The 15,212-nt window shown below is 41.3% G+C and overlaps 1 protein-coding gene across 7 annotated transcripts in view; it reads right to left on the bottom strand.

Moving 5' to 3' along the window:
* CLIC5 (CLIC family member 5) overlaps positions 1-15,212 on the bottom strand; it is an 86,191-nt gene that overhangs the window by 39,616 nt on the left and 31,363 nt on the right. The gene's annotated exons all lie outside the window — the stretch shown is intronic.

Genomic DNA, 15,212 nt, shown 5'->3' with positions numbered 1-15,212 from the left:
AGTTGGTGACAGCAACATTGAAATCTGCCCCCACCTCCCATCCCTTCCCCTGCCTGTCCACTCTACTTCTCTGAGATTGTCACTCAACTGCCTTATTCAAATTAAACAAAACCCATTTGATATGGTGGAAATGGAGCGTGTCATGGGGCTCAAGCCCTGTAAGTTCCTTCGCCCCTTTATCATTAAGGTCATAGCCTGGAGCCACCGTCTCTTCCTCTGAAGGCAGTCTCCAACTACACTCTGTAAGCCAAATCTTTATTCTGTTTTCAACTGGTTGCCTCATTTTCATGATCCTTTCCTGACCTGCAACACTGCAGACCTAATCACTGTTTGGCACTCTTACAAACAAGTTCTTTCTCACAGTTTTTTCCTCTCTCAAGCTTAACAAAATAGACACAAAATCTCATCTGCACCTTCTTCCTATTGTCAGTTCTACAGGAGAATGTTCACTAAAATTTGTCACTACAGTTTAATGTGAACACTCAGGTTAGGGCTGATAGAGCTGGATATTTAAAGCGGTGCAAGCAGGCCATCATACTTCCTATGCTTTGCTTGTGCTTTGGACCTAGATTTCATTCTAGATGGATTAGACCGAGATTTCATTCTATCAATCTACAATCTTTCTAGTCTTCTACACCACTTCTATATATTTTATATTTACAGTTTTATATTTTGTCCTTTATAAAAATTATTATATAATTTGTATTCTATATTTAATTTATATTTATTAGATATTATATTATGTCTTTATATTACATATGTTTATTATACTATATATTTTATAGTTCCAGTTTGTTGTGCAATCTGTTAACAGGCATGGTTAATCTGCTTCCCAGCATGGTTAACCAATTATAATTCATACCTTACCACTTTCTAGTTCTGTACTCTTAAACAGGTAATTGGGCCTAACCATCACATCTAGAGAAGGGCTGAATCTCACCCTGCTTCATTTAAGAAGTTTCTCTGGCAGCATTTTGTTTTATCCTGTGCTCCTGCTTGAAGAAGGCAGCAGTTCCCGTTCGCAGGCAGTCGGAGAGCCGTTAGCCTGAACAACTGCAATCCGCAGAATGCCATTTGAAGTCCAGACACCACGCACCCGCCAAAAAAAGCTGATTGGAACATCCACGTTAATGAGGTAATTGAGTAACTAGCATTTGGCAAGAGAATTTCTGAACATTTTATATACATTTTTGTACAGCTAGGCCCAATTCATTCAAGTACCTAAATAAGCTCTGAAGAATTAGCTATTTTTTCTTGTTTACTTATAATTCTCTGTGAAATTGAGATTTTTTTATTATTGTGAAGTGCTAATCACTCAAGTGGTTCTTGAAAAATAAGAAATATAGAGAAATCCTATAAATTCACACTTCCAATGAATAGCCAAACATCAGCCAATACAAAAACCCTCTGACTGACAGCAGCCAGACAACATGATTACTACTAGCTGCACTATGGTTTTTAAAATAAATTTTAAATAAATAGTTAAATAAGATTTTAAATAACTATTTAAATAAAATTGTAAATAAACTAAAAAACCCAAAAAACAACTAAATGTTTGGCCCACAGGAGCTAATTAGGAAAAAACCCTTTGCCCATAGGAGCTACAGCAAGGCGCTGCCACACGTGCAGACGGGGCTGGGAGCGGTGGCCAAGGTCAGGGGGAGAGGCTTTTCCTTCCCCCGGAGAACAAAATCACCGTTTCAAGGTTTGTCTCTTTGTTAGGGGAGTGGGACAGCGCTTCCTCTAAGTTCCCGTCCTGGTCACATCCTTCCCAGGCTCTCCAAGGTTGGACCTGAGTAGCTGTCTACAATCAGCACTTTTAAAAATTATTATTATTCTTACAGAATCAACTCTTTTGAGATAAACATCAGACCATCAGGCCATCAGGCAGAGGTCCTGCTCAGCCCAGGAAGAGGATGATGTCCACCCTGCAGATGCATATCCAAGGGTGGTGGGTTCAGCGTACCAGGATGGGCAGGTAGATACTTCCTAATCTGAAACAAGTCTTCCTGCATGCATGTTCAACCGCCTTTTTTACAGACTGAATAGTGAGAAGTAAGACTTACAGAGTGTTCAGAGAAATACGTACTTGGAGATCAACCAAACGCCAAAAGATTACATTCACACACTGAGGCGATCCTGGTGGCTCCACCTTGGAGCAGGGTGAATGCTTAATGCAGAGGAAGCAACAGATTGCTTCTGAGCCTTCTGAACAAGACCCAGCTCTAGCACCGGGTCTAGAGCTTAACTGGGGGACTCAGATATATTGGCTTTAAAAAGAAAACAAAACCAAAAATCCAAAGTCAGAGCACCTCAGTACAAGAAAGGGCAACTCAGTAAGTCAAGGCAAAAGTACCATTCCTTGTCAAACTGCATGTGCAAGTCAACAGTCAGAGAAGATAAGAAAATTAAAATCACCCAAACAATAGTGAAAGTCTGAAAAAAAAAAAAAGGCTTATTAATGAAGGGGGTTGGAGCACTGGATCCTCTTGGCATGTCCTGAACATTTAAAAGAACTGGGCACAGAAAAATGACTAAAACTGCCATTCTGAGAGATCCCATAACCTGCAAGAATATTCCATGATTCAGCCCCTCTTCATCCAGGAACAGTTTTTTTAAAAATGCTATAAACAAAATAAACAAATGAAACAGGTCTCCAGTTGCACACTGAATCAGCAGCAATGGTTCATCACAAAACACAGGGCAGTGAAAGAAAATAATTTCCTCCCATGATAAGCATTCGTATCTGTTTGAAGCTGCCCATTCAGCAGCTAAAAGCAAAAGGAAAGCAGTAACACAGCGTGCCTGTTGACCCACACAAATTGAATCACAATCTAGAAAAACACCAGCAACAATAGCGATGATCCATCGGGGCGCCGGTTCCTCTGAATTCCACTTGTTTTGGACAATACACAGGTACAGACACGCACCAGCACCCAAAACAACAATAGCTATATGCGGTGGGTGGCAAGGTTCAGGATGTTTATTTGGGTGTTGAAATGTTACGGGAAGGACAAGCTTGGCAATTGATATAGAGAAGCATCTGCCCGACCTGAGAATTAAGTCAGTATTTTGTGAGGAGTTAAACCACAATGCTTGAAAAGCTTTTACGGTCATTCTTCTAGGTAAAGAGAAAAGAAGGAAAGCAATTTTAGCTGGAGAAGCTACTGGGCTACACAGATATGAAAATGAATGTTGGTGCAAATGTTTCACAGGACATGAAGCCAAGGCACAGGGATGTGGCATGACTTAGGCTATGGCTCCATGACAGACAGAAAGGGAATTCAGCTGTCGTATCTCCCAGTTTGCTCTTCCTTCATCTCGGCCACAAGGTCTGACCCGTACCAACACAGCATTCAGAGCCCTGGCCAAGCCAGCATCTGCTGCAGCCTTTGGAGCCCCTTCCAAAGTCTGGCCCTTGCATATCCAGACAAAGATAAGCTATTACATATTTAGCCACTACCTGAACTAATCCCATCTCATTATCACACCCAGGATACCAAGAGATATTTTAAGACACGCAAGCAGCCTCTGAACATAATTTCTGTCAGACTGGCTTCGACCAAATTTGTGCTATCTTTCAGAGACATGGAAATCCAAGATTTCTTCTGTGCTTGAACCAAGCCCTGTTCTGGCTTGCCAAGATATCCTTCATTGCAATGCCTTCGTGGTTTGTAGGTTTTATGGCTTGTTTATTCTTTTATCAACTCTAACTATACGTGCTTCATTAAAGCATATCTAGTCCTGATCTTAACCAGAAGAAGAAAGGGCATGACTTCTTTGGTGGTTCATTCCAATGGTTAATCACCTTTACAGTTACTATTAAGCTTATTTCTAACTTGACTATATCTGACCTTAACTGTTAATATTTCTTGTTATACTAGTTACCACTATATTAAAAAGGCCCCTACAGATACATTTAATATTGCCGTCAAGTGACATTTGGTCTTTTATTTAAATGAGAAAGACTGCCTTAAGGATGGCAATCTTAGGTATTTTTTGAAGTCTTAAAATTATTATTCTCTAAATCTTTTCCAATGTCATAACACATTAGTTCTGTGTGCATTTAAAATAGCCAGACAAAAGATAACCTAAACCTTGACTCCTCCCTACTAATAGCAATGGAAAAAAATAAAAAAGCATAGTTGTCACCAGTATAATTTGTGTATTTATTATTGGAATATTTACTGTGAATTACTAAGCAGGTGTGGCACACGAATACTGATTCCGTGGTGCTAAGTGCTGTACAAAACCCAAAAGACACAAGAGCTACGTCTAAAGGATGGAGCACAGGACGAGCGTCGTGTTCTTGCTGGACCTCCTGACACAAGGCAACCACTTCTCAGCTTCTACACCCGTAAAGTGCTGACCATGAGTGTAAAGTGCTTCAGAATTGCTCTAAAAAGGCCTCTGTATTTTTTATCTCAGGGACTGGGTTTTGCAAAGAGAATCATGTTCAGAGACAGCTGCCAAAGCATGGAGCAGCCTGTGTGGCCTCCTTTGCAGAACTGGGGTCTAAGTACACTTAATATGTATCAGCATCCAGGAAGGTTATAGACCTTCTATTATCACCTTGTGTTTTATAACTAAGGTGTTTGTTTGGTTTTTTTTAGAAAAAGCAACTGATGAACATTTAAAATGTATGCTAAACTATCTTTTCTGAATTTCAGACAGTTGTTGAGCTTAGCTGTCAAATGCTTTTTGAGATGGAGCATACATCTGCATGGATTAGCTCATCATACTTTGAAGTCCACTGCTAGCCTGCAGCAGCACACCCTCTTTGGAGCTGCAGAACCTCATGAAGGTCAACAAGGCCAAGTGCAAGGTCCTGCACATGGGTCGGGGCAATTCCAAGCACAAACACAGGCTGGGTGGAGAATGGGTTGAGAGCAGCCCTGAGGAGAAGGACTTGGGGGTGTTGGTTGATGAGAAGCTCAACATGACCCAGAAATGTGCGCATGCCGCGCAGAAAGCCAACCGTAACCTGGGCTGCATCAAAAGCAGCGTGGCCAGCAGGGCGAGGGAGGTGATTCTCCCCCTCTACTCCACTCTCATGAGACCCCACCTGGAGTGCTGCGTCCAGCTCTGGGGCCCCCAACATAAGAAGGACATGGACCTGTTGGAGGGAGTCCAGAGGAGGGCCACAAAGATGATCAGAGGGCTGGAGCACCTCTCCTGTGAAGACAGGCTGAGAGAGTTGGGGTTGTTCAGCCTGGAGAAGAGAAGGCTTATTGCAGAGACCTTATTGCAGCCTTCCTGTACCTGAAGGGGGCCTACAAGAAAGCTGGAAAGGGACTTTTTGCAAGGACACATAGCGATAGGACAAGGGATAACGGCTTTAAACTGAAAGAGGGTAGAATTAGATTAGATATATGGAAGAAATTCTTCACTACAAGGGTGGTGAGACACTGGAACAGGTTGCCCAGAGAAGCTGTGGATGCCCCATCCCTGGAAGTGTTGAAGGCCAGGTTGGATGAGGCTTTGAGCAACCTGGTCTAGTGGAAGGTGTCCTAGCCCATGGTGGGGGGGTTGGAACCAGATGATCTTTAAGGTCCCTTCCAACCCAAACCATTCTGTGATTCTGTGATTCTGTGATTCTGTGATTCTGTGATTCTGTGATTCTGTGATTCTGTGATTCTGTGATTCTGTGATTCTATGATCAGCCTTTTTCCAAACAGTAGAGCGTTATACTTATATGTCTTTAGTAGCAGCAGAAGTTAGAAAATTTTATATCTATCTGCTTTGGCATTTTCATGGTTAACAGAAGGGGAAACTAAAGCCATACCTAAATCAAGCAAACTTCCTTCTGTGTATAAACTCCATTCCCAGTATCATGAACAGGTATTAACACCTAAAATACTGGTGAATGGAGAATTGCATCATCATTTTTTTTCTTAGTCCAGAGGAAACCAACAAATGCAAGAGAAGCAACAAAAATAGTCAAAAAATGGCTTTTTTACAGCCTGACTTTCATAAGGAGGGAAAAAGAACACTATTCCCATATATAATCTTTGCAAGTTTTAAATGTATGAAATTCGAGTTTTGTAGAATTTGAAGTAAATGAAAATCAGCTTTGGCCTTGAATATTAGGCTTTGAACATTCTTGTTACATTTTGCATCAAGCATACGCAGGTAAATGCCACAGGCTTCTGTCATCTCCTCTGCACACAGAATTAGTGACTATCAAGAATGAGGATTTAGAAGAGCAAACTATCACTATCTGAGCAACTTCATCCTTAACATAATGTAATTTATGCCAAAATAGCTACAGCAGGGATAGGTCTGACTCCTAGTGTCCTACAGAGGCATTAATAAGTTATTACAACACAACCCTCCTGAAATACATTTCAGTTAATGCTTTATCTCAGTCTTATGCAGAGTTGCCAGAAATACATATAAAGGAGTTATTTCAACGTCTTTTGGCAATCAGGTGCATGGGAAAAAAAGTAAAGAAGCATCCGAGCTCCAGATATACAATACCTCTTAGGCAGAAGTTGAACCAGGGTACCCTGGAGACCAACATAGAAATCATGGGGATTAGGACACTGGTATAAATTTATGAGTCTGAATGCCTGTGAGAACAAGCAGAAAAAACAGAGAAGCTGAAAAACAAAGCACTACAGATGATACAAGACCCTGAGAAGCAAAAAGGAGGGCAGGGAAGAGTGGACAGGGTGCCAGCAGAAAGGAGCTTCGGCTCAGCTGCTGCGGGAGGCAGCTCAGACTGAGCTCCCCACCACACCACTGCCTGGCTGGGCACAGCGCGGTGCTAACACGGCTGCACAAACTCTGGGCTAGAGCTCAGGTCCAGACACTTAATAAAGCACCCAACAGCCTGTACCTGAGAGCAGACAAATGTCCAGTTTCCTCTGATTTGATTTCTTTTATGTCCAGGAAATTGAGATTTTCAATATACTTTGTCAGGAGACAGTTTCATATCAAAGACGTGATCCCATCATATATTTCTCTTCTATTTTAAGTGGTGTTCAGGATGCCATGCCGAGGACAAGGGTGAAGAATGGTCCCTGCTCCCACAATGAGTCCACATCTGGTGGGGAAGGACTGGTATCAGCATTTTATCAAGGTGAGGAGAGCCTGAATAACTCACCTTGCGTTGCTGAAGGAGGCAGAAAAGCAAAAAAGTAAATAAAGCCTCCCAAGAACTTGAGTAGTAACCCAGCAATGTTACTGAGCTTAACATGTTACAGAATTTGCATGGCGGGACCTTTTCATATTTTGATTAGAGCTAGACAAACAAACAAACAAAATAATAGAGGAGCTGTGGCTGTCGCTCTGTATTGAGATAAAGCACTGAAACACTGGGTGGAAAGTAAAACCGTGTTGATTTGAGTTTTGACAACACTTGGGGCCATTTTAACATGCCAAAACTTTGCTATGGCGTGTTACAGAACGGTATCTCAGGTGCTTTGTGTCCCTGTCTCTTTTGTAGTACAACTTCTGTTATGACACTGTAGCCACGCAATTTCTGTGGTACACTAGGGTCGCTGAATCGAAGAGGAATCTGTGTTATATCATGGAAGATCTACCTCAGACAGTGACCACTCTCATTAAAAAAGGATACACGTAGAAGGGTGAAATCATAAACACTCTAAAAGATAAGTTATGAAATTATTATAGAGAGGGACAGAATAATACTCATTTACAAAGAGTCATTTGATTTAACACAGTCAGAGAAAACAACCTATGGACCTGTTCTACATGTATGTGTGAACTTGCAATCGAGTTGCGCAGCAAACAGCAATGACATGCTGTAAATGTAATCAGTTACAGAAAGTTCTGCCCTTAGGTATTATTAGATAAAATTACTGGTTTGGATCTTCAAAACACAACTGAATACATTTTGAATGACTTTTGTTCCACTGTAATAATTTCCAACTCTTAAGTCTAATATAAAAAAATCATGCCAGGAATACATGATGCTGATTAAACATATCAGACCTACAAAAATCAAAGATTTTTTAAATTCATAGCTCCAGATGTACATATATATCACTGTTATCACATCAAGATGAGTTTTACTGCATGTCAGCAATACAGAAGTGCAAACAAATGGGGAGAGCAAGGGGCAAGGAAGGAAAGGGCAGAAGGATCTATTTTGGACTTCGTCAGCGTTAAACTTTACTGTGCCAAACAGACCACTTGAAGCTATTTTCAAAGTACCTACTATAGCACTTTAGGTACCTGCTCTGATTTCCTAGTTCACATAAGATTTATGCGTTTGAATACAATATGAACCAGCACAAAACCAACCCTTCCTTACGCCGTGTGATTCTCCCTATGACTTTGACTCAGCCTGGAAAAAAAAAAAAGTATCATTGAAAACTTCTTTTATTCATGTATAAAACTAACACGCAAACTCACAGACCTTTATCATCTGTCTGACTCTACTAAAAAAGAGTAATTTGAAAAATCTTCTACCACAGCTTTTACCTGCAAAATGGAAATACTAGTGTTTATGTTACCTCTTTGCAGTATTACTGGGATTATGTTGCTGATATCTGCCAGATTTTGAAGAATTAGGTGTCATACAAGCACTAAGTAATATTGCTGCTGTCATGATCAATATGTTATCCTAAATGATCCTTACACAGCCTTCCACCAAAATATATTTGACATAGCCAGGTGAACTGATACTAACATTTAACTTTGGAGCACAGGCAGACGTACTTCCTACCGGCTCTCTTGGAAAGGATCCCTGTGTATTTTTGGGATGCTATGTCAAACGATCTCTGTGACATTTGCTGTTCTGGAATAGCCGTAGCAGAGCCATATATTGCCAATAAAAGTTTCCTGGGGACACTGACTGGAGCTTCACTGTCATTGCTGAACCATGACACAACAACCTGGGAGCCTGACGAGACGCGTGCTGCCAGAGATGGAAAAAGAGCTATCTGCAGCTAAACATAGAGCACCCAAAGCATACCAGTGGCGATGTCTAAGGACAAGCAATAATAATTATGAATATCACAAGTTCTTCACGGGAGAATTAAAATACTGCATTTACCTAATTTGACTATGTGGCTCAGAAAAGCTGGAGTAAATGAAGGAGTTAGTAGGTGGAGTTTAAACATCTCAAATACACTTAAGCTGGCCTAACTCTGCTGCCATTGAACTCAGCAGTACAAACCTGACTGGCCTTTATGGCCATGGGATATGACCCATCCTGAATCTTTCTGAAGTCTTATCCATATGAATTATGGATCCAATTTATAAAGGCATTTAAAGAAATAAAGTTATGCATATTCAACAAAGCATTTGAATATGTTTCATTTCAATCAGATGTTTTGATCACAATTAACATATATAACATATATGCCATCAAGCATCAATAAAAAGCAAGTAGTCACAGCCATTTATGAGGGAAAAAAACCCAAACCATGGCAGATAAGGGTGTCATTCACCTCTAGCCATAAAGTAATAGTTAGGTCATGAACTTAGGCAGAAGGAGTCATAGTCGAAAATCCCTCCTTAACTTGAGATCGTTTCCCAAGCAATCCTAAAAGCATTCCAGACTAGGTTCAAGGTGGCAGGAATAGTCATTATATAATCACAAGTCCTTTTAGAAATTTGGCGTGCTTAAACTATTCGCTGCCCATCTCTGATATTCCCACCAATGAGGCACTTGTCTTGATGCAAAACAAAGCCTGCGAATGCTCAGAGGGAAAACAGACCCGCAGACATAGAGACTCTGGGTTGTATAACTCAGGCTAAAGCTTCTTTAGAGTATTGTTTTTCTTCATCACAAGGAAAAACAAGCAACTTGTCATTTTAAAACATTTGCTAGGCAGCTATTTGTTAATTTATTGAATTATTTTCATTTAACAATATAAGATTAAAGCAAAATTAGATCTTGCCAAGATGGATGTTTTTCCCTTGACAATTCTTGTTATTATTGTATTGAAAATACTTAATAAAAAGACCAGAGAAGTAACTGTCAGTCCAGGCAGCATTTCCCTGATTTAACTGGGTCTGTAGTGGGTTACTATTAAGTTTCTTGTTTAAACAGTGCGATTCAAATTTAGGAGGCCTGACTCTCTTCTTGTGCCCATTTTATGTACATATAAACTCTGTGGGCTTCAATGGAGGCACTCCTGATTTGAAAAGAACTGAGCAAGATAGGAACTGAGCCAGAACTACACTGAGTCCGCCTACATGGAGCTTATGAAATATATTTCTAGATGTTTGAACAAACCTTGTAAAACTATTTTCCTCCCAGTATGTATGCTGGTGTCCGGACTACCAGGAAACCTTGTAAGTTTGGTAACTTTAATACTGATCACAAGGCCAGTGCACTAGAAGAGGAGACTTAGGCTGCTGTTCATACACTGCCTCACCAAAATAAGTTTGGAAGAGACATGAACCATGGTGCCCGTCATCTGCTCGACAGCTCCAAATGGGTGAACAGTACAAGATCCATAAGAAAGGCCCATGCTCAAGCCACTTCCAGGGTGACAGCTAAAAAATGCCAGAGACTGCACGCACTGTACGTGTCTGCTTTGTAGGGTGTCTAAGTCTCTCTCAAAATGTGAAAGCCTTGGCCAACCACATGAACAGGGATCCAAAAAAATGTTATTGTCGGTCTTGGAGCACCAGACAGGTTGAATCAGATGTTTCAGTATCATCATTCTTCCTTGTGCTTTTCTCTCTTTACTGTTTCCTCTTTACCTAGAAAGTTTCGCTGAACATTGGAATGTTTTTGTATGGAAGCCAAAAGCTGAGTTCTTCATACCCAGTAAAATACTCCAACTTCTCAAGAAACAGAAATAAACTTTGTACCTTCCAGATATGATTGTGATTTCTACTCATCATCAAAATACTTCTTGAGGGCAGTCTATGAATCAAATAAATTACAGAGCCTGTATTGTTATAATGGGTTAAAAGGTTCCTGTCAAGTCCTCTCTCCCAGTTTGTAAAGCCATTATTGGTTTTGATAACCCTCAAATTCTGAAACTGTAATCAGTTTTCTTATCAGTGACTCTCTTACCTTAAAACCACAAAAGCCTTAATAGCAGGGAATGATTGTTTGTACCAGGAGCAATATTTTTATTTCTATCTTCTTTACAGCTACCTTGCAGCAGTTCACCAAACTGCAAACCAGGGTGAGTTTGAAATCACCCTTCATCAGAGATAACTTTTTAGAAAAAAAAATCCAAAAAATGCACAAAAAGAAACCCCAGAGTGCACAAAAATCTTGCACCTCCCTGGGATAACTTCTGGGATAAGTCTGTCCAAAGGAGGGGAGAAGGGCAGCCATGCCCTCCCGAGAGCAGCAACCCCTGGGCTTTTGACAGAGCACACTGTATCAGCAGGACGACTGCTTTGGCCTGCACAGCCGGGCTCTCTGACCCATTCATTCGGGGCCAGTAAGTTTGGTTCCAAATCTTGCCATCGCTTTTAAACATACTCCTAACAGACACCTAAAACTCTCCGAAATGAAACTGCTGGAGATGACAAAGGGCTCACAGGTTCCTTGCACATCTGTTTGCTGCTCCAGGAGACGGTGAGCATCCCAGGACCAACCTCTCTTCCTTGTGATAATCCTCTAACACAAAATGACTGCAAGGGGCCCTACAAATACTTCAATGCCGTTAGTCCTTGAACCTTGCCTTGACTGGTGCCGTATCCCTGCGACATTGCAAACACACCATCACAGTGCCTGGTCACGCACAACACTCAGCTCCTCATGGGAGGAAGGGGCTGAGAGCGTTCGGTGCGTCTCACGCCTTTATGCCTTCCGCTGGCAGACGGGATTACGTTCGATGTATGAGTCAGTGAGCGTGGAAGCTCAAGGCCCTTGAGAGGTCTCTTTTGCTTCTTACATTTGCAAGCACCTTCATGTTTTCTCTAGATGGGTGGTCAGTGTGACTGTGGTTGAACGCTTTGTGAAGTAAAACCTTACACCTTTTAAGCCAAAGCTCTTGCACCCCTGAGCTGATGAACATACCCAGAACATTAATCACTCAGTACCACAACGACTCCTTCCAGAAGTAACTGTCTGCCAGTTCACCACTCATTCTCCTGCTACCATGATGATACTACTGCCTTTTGATTGCCCGAAACATGGATTATTATATATCTTGTTACAGAGTATTTCTAAAGCAGGAAGATTTTTTTAAATCCAATGTACTTTGGACCGTTTGTGTCATTTGTTTTCTAGACTGCACTCATCCTGACCGGTGCACATAGACAGTTGTACGCTCAAGTCTTGTTTCTATCATGCTTTGTTTTCCATGTATACAATGTATCATCTCCCTTCAAATTAACTTTCTAGATATCAGGCACCACTCTAATTCTGAAGCACAAGGAATGTACATCCAAACACCTGTTTCCACTGCAAACAGAAAGAAACCATAAAGGTTCTGTGATCCTCCCATATGGATTTTAATAGTCTGCATGTAAAAAGAGCACGATTTCAGTGTAGTCATTATGTTCAAGTATACAGGTGCGAGACTGCCAGAAAAAGCTAAATATACCTTCCATCAGGGTGTCATTTATACAGAAGTACTTTGCTTCTCCAGCACACAAAGAATTAAAATCAACCTGAGTTACAACAAGCTAGGTTAAGCACAGAGCAAGCGCTACCTCCCGACGCTCACTTCCCCGACGCCGCTGCTGCCAGCGCCTCGCGCTACCCCACAGCGAGCCTTTTTCCCTGGCAGCCTCTTCCAACTCCTTGTCAAACAAGTTTAGAGGGGGAATTGCTGCCGGAGAGTTTCAGCGTTCACAAAAGGCCCGCTTACACGAACTGCAGATCTGATTAAGGCGGCATTATCTGCCCGGTGCACCTCACCGCTCCTCAGCTCGGCCCGTTCTCACCATCAGTCTGCCTGTGTCCTGCCCTGGATTTGGGGGGATTACTCTCAAATAAGCATCTTGCAAGAACAAACACTCGTTCGCAAAAAAATATCTCACAGATCCAGGTTAGGGAACCGTTAGAAAAAGAGCAAAATCAGTGGGGATGATAACAAGTAGGTGCGATAACCGCTTAACCTGTGCCATAGCGGTTGAGCTGTGTCCTGGTGGTGCCCAGCCTACCTGCCCAGCTCCGGAGACAGCTCACCTGCATTGGGTTACAGCACGGCTCTTTTGTTTACAATCATCTCTCTACTTGTCTTTCTAAGGCTCCTGCTCTCCTCGTTGTTAAATAGAAAAAGGAAATAGAGCAATTGTGTAACGCCTTTCTTTTTTTAACCTGAGACAGAAACTGCTTTTATTAGAGACTCTATAGCTGGTGAAAAACAGCCCTTTCTGGTTTATTTGTGCTTATGGAGGATGCAGTATTCTCCAGGCCACATCTGCTGTCCTACATTTTTCTCACTGATCTCTGCATTTTCTGGCTGTGTGTTCATTCGAGGATGCAGGACTCTTTTCCTCGAGTGAAGTATTAGCTCCACAAAAATCAAATGATGAAATGCTCATTGACCCCAACATCTCCTGCTATTAGAACTTGCCTCAAGCGTGGTCCGGTGTATTTAGATTTGCCACTTGTCCCAGTATCTCATACTCATCCAGAAGTTGCCACCTTTCTGTTCTTCTTTCCAGCCTTAAAACAGAGTAAGTGCCTTCTCCTTTGGAGGTTCTCTCCTGGATCAGCCTTCCTGTTTATCTCCCCTCACTAACATCCTATTCTTTTAAATTTCACGCTCCAGGAAAGTTTTCACCTGTTCATATTTCTCTTATATGCTCCTATTTTTAAACTTTTAGCTCGTCTCTTGTTTGGATGTTCTGCTCTTTTTTATTTTCAATGTCTGAGCTGTATAACTTAATATTCTGGTTACACGCTTTACTGTACAACTTTTTAGACTTCTAATTAAATGAATGGCACCTTTCCAAAACATCAAGAATTGCAATTTTTCAACCTAAATGGAAAGTCTTCAGGAAGATACCAATTAATTCTTTTGCTCCAGCTCTGCAAATTATCAGTTTTATGTGAGAGTCTCTATGCAATTCTGCACCATGCATTATGCAGGAAGTCACATTACTAGAAATGTTCTTTCTGGAGTTATAAATCTTCAGGTGATGGCACGGCTCAGTTGAATGCAGTGCAAATTTTGTCCAGTAACTTACGGATCCAGAAGTTCAGACAATGAATCTGGGCAATGACCTTCACTTTAACAGCTGATGCAGTCAAAGAACCATATATCATCACAAACATCCGTATCAGCCTCAATAAAATAGTGTGGGCACTAAAACAAATCTGTAGCTAAAGGTTTGCATTCCACAATACATTTGTGATGACAGAGTGCCAGACAATCCCACTAAGCTATTTTTTAGCCCACAAACTTCTCCATTAAACTCACTTTGGTAGAAACAACTTGTAAGAGGCAAGGTTTCTGGATGTAGGGACCCATGTAGGTCCAGTTTAATACATTAAGCTCTGCACAGAGGAGCTACTGGGCATTTATGAACCAGAAATTCCTGTAGAATCTGTTTGCTAGGGAAAAAGACCTCGACGCTGGCTCGGTCAGAAAGGCTGCATCTGAACTGACTGGTTTTGGAAGATGCGTGAAGAGGCCATGTATACACATCATGGATGTGGCTGACATTTCAACTCACAGCCCAAAATACCCATCAGGGAGTACAAAGCAATTATATACCTTCAACTGGACAGAAGGGAGGGGCTGGAATTTGCTTTCCCAATCATTCAGTGCTCTGTTTGCAAAGGGTCTGAGGTAACTCCCGCATATTAATAATAATCTTATTGATTTACAGGGATGGTTTGGGCTCGGAGAGACCAAACACCCGCATTTTATATGGGCATAGTGGATTTCAGCCTCGATGTACGTACAGGCTTTGAAACATGCTCTGAACATCAAAAAATCTGAGCTCTTCACTGGGACAGAGTTTGCATGAAGTTTGCTATTAATAAGGTTGTATGTGTAATGGGTTTGAACTGTGCCACTGAGTTTAATGGCAAGATTTTCATAGCCCAAGACCTATGTTTCCAAATTGGAAACATTCTGAAATCCTACCATATAACAGGTGTACTTATTTTTCTGTTTCAGTTTCTGTTCTCAGTTACCCTTGTGTAAAATCAGAATGAGCTTCGGGCTGAGGAACCTGAGAGTAAATACTGATTCAGTTTTTGTTTTTTTAGGAAAAAAAAAAAAGTATTGCAGGAAATAATCAGAAGACTGCCAGCTTATTTCAGTCCTTTTTGGTTTATCATCCATTAGTGTTTCAGACCTGAC

This window comes from Nipponia nippon, unplaced genomic scaffold, assembly GCF_047370975.1.
Source record: "Nipponia nippon isolate SJK-2023a ecotype South Korea unplaced genomic scaffold, ASM4737097v1 scaffold_4, whole genome shotgun sequence".
Taxonomy (NCBI): Eukaryota; Metazoa; Chordata; class Aves; order Pelecaniformes; family Threskiornithidae; genus Nipponia; species Nipponia nippon.
This window is presented reverse-complemented; position numbering and strand designations above follow the sequence as displayed.